General features: G+C 31.1%; 1 protein-coding gene across 2 annotated transcripts in view; it reads left to right on the top strand.

The window, feature by feature from the left end:
- Window positions 1-2122, top strand: part of LOC108965690 (serine/threonine-protein kinase SBK1) — a 45262-nt gene that overhangs the window by 16128 nt on the left and 27012 nt on the right. The window lies entirely within an intron of this gene.

Below are 2122 nucleotides of genomic sequence, written 5' to 3'. Positions count from 1 at the left end.
TTGTTTTCAAATATTTTGCTTTTTTTATTACTCTCTAATGCCAAACAGCCAAACCTTTCCACTGCAAAAAGCAAAACAATATTTCAAACCACGTGGGCGTGTAAAAAATAAATAATGATAATGAAGCTGAAAAGTAGTAAAATACATATGTACAGAAATATATAATTTCTCATACATATAAATATATATATAAATATATATATACATATACATATAAACTTTTCCATACATACATTTTTGCTCATCATATACATAGATAAACATGCTTTCTCTTGCCGCTCTTCCCGCCGGTTTTAAATTTTTAAACAAAATAAAAATATTTTTCTTTTCTACGCATTTGCTGAGAAGACAAGTATATGCTATGCGCCGGAGTGTCAAGACTTTTGGACAGTTGACTACCGTTATGAGTCCACATTCAACAAAATATCACGAGTTTTTGCCGACTCAGTGGCAAAATTGTCACGCTCATAAATTTACAGTGGCAGTGATGCAAAAAAAAAAAAAAAAAAAAATCAAGAAATCTTATATAAAAAGCATATAGTATAGTTGATTTTGTCAATAGCCTTGGGTTAGTGGGCGTGTTCTCAGTTGCGCTATATTGCGCGTATACTTCATGTTGCTCTCTCCCTTTATATATTAGTTCTGTGTTTGGCAATTTTTGATCGATTTTTGCGAGTTTTGCCGCAATGACGCTGGCAGCGCTTGCTGATTGCTGTGATTGGCAGCGCTGCCGCATTGCCAAATGTGGCTAAGCATTCGTAATTGCGGACATTAAATTGACATGTAATTGAGGTGGGTAAAAATATATAAAATAAATATGAAATTAATAATTTATGTGAACGCTGGTGGTTGCAAGCGCGACACGCGAAATTGACAGTATTAGTCAATTAGAATAAATCTGATTTTTACATTTGAAGTGCAATAATATTTTATTTTTGTGTAGGTTTAGTTTGAAGTGTTGAAATATAAGAGACAATGAGTTATTAATAGAATTTGTATGTAAGTACAGTATGTAGTGTATTTTCTGCTTTTATAATTTTTCTTGCGAATTTGGCCAACACTGTTTTAGGCGGAAGTCCAAACTCTGTCCAGTCTCGCCAGTTTGGTAAAAAGCAAAAAGCTTCCTTACAAAAACTGAATCCGTTCGTTAAGTTTGTACGACAGCAATATGCTATAGTGATCCTATTTGAACAGTTTCTTCAGAAAAAGCAAAATATTACTTCAGACAATAATCTGTACCAAAAATCGTGAATATATCTCTTCAAATGAGTGAGATCTTCCATATAAGCACTTGTTTCCTACAGTTCAGTTTGTATGGCAGCTATATGCTATAGTGATTCGAACTAAATAATTTATTCAGAAAATGCAATATTGATTCATACAATAATCTCTACAAAATTTTGTGAAGATATCTCTTAAAATGAAAGAGTTTTCTATATAAACTTTTGTGTCCGATAGTTCAGTTTGCATGGCAGTAATATGCTATAGTTATCCGATATCAGCAGTTCCTACAAATGAGCAGCTTCTTGAAGAGAAGAGCACACATAAATAATTCTCGACCTATATCTCAAAAACTGTATGACTAGCTTGCGTATATACAGATGTACGTGGGTACCCGACGTTTGATGTTCCATTTTTCATGGCAATCTTCGTATACACAGTTTTGGGTATAAAATATTACATATACATATTTACATATGTATACATTTTATACCTTTCTGCTAAATAGGAAAAGTAAAGCTAAAAATTCTATTCATCATCAATATCCGTATATTTGTTTGCGTTTTCATTTGGACTTAAGAAGAAAAACATTTGTATTTTGATATTGCCTTAAATATTTTCTTTCAGGGCTTAAGAAGAAACATATTTGTATAATTTGATTATTTTGTTTGTTTATTTTGATTTTACATGTTTTTTTTTTAACTTTTTTTTTTAATTTTTTTATTCTTTTTTTTATGCCATTTTAACTAGTTAACATTTGTTTTGCTTATTGTATAATACAAAATAATTAATGGGGCTCTGCGTATACATAAAAATATATAATGTTCGACAAGTTTTCTCTGGTTGTCGCTTCACAGCCAACCTCCAGTTCTCAGAATTTCACTATAAAAAAACAAAACAA

This window comes from Bactrocera latifrons, unplaced genomic scaffold (assembly GCF_001853355.1).
Source record: "Bactrocera latifrons isolate USDA-ARS-PBARC rearing strain unplaced genomic scaffold, ASM185335v1 scaffold_145, whole genome shotgun sequence".
Taxonomy (NCBI): Eukaryota; Metazoa; Arthropoda; class Insecta; order Diptera; family Tephritidae; genus Bactrocera; species Bactrocera latifrons.
Note: the sequence above shows the minus strand (reverse complement) of the source record. Positions and strands in the feature narration are given on the sequence as shown.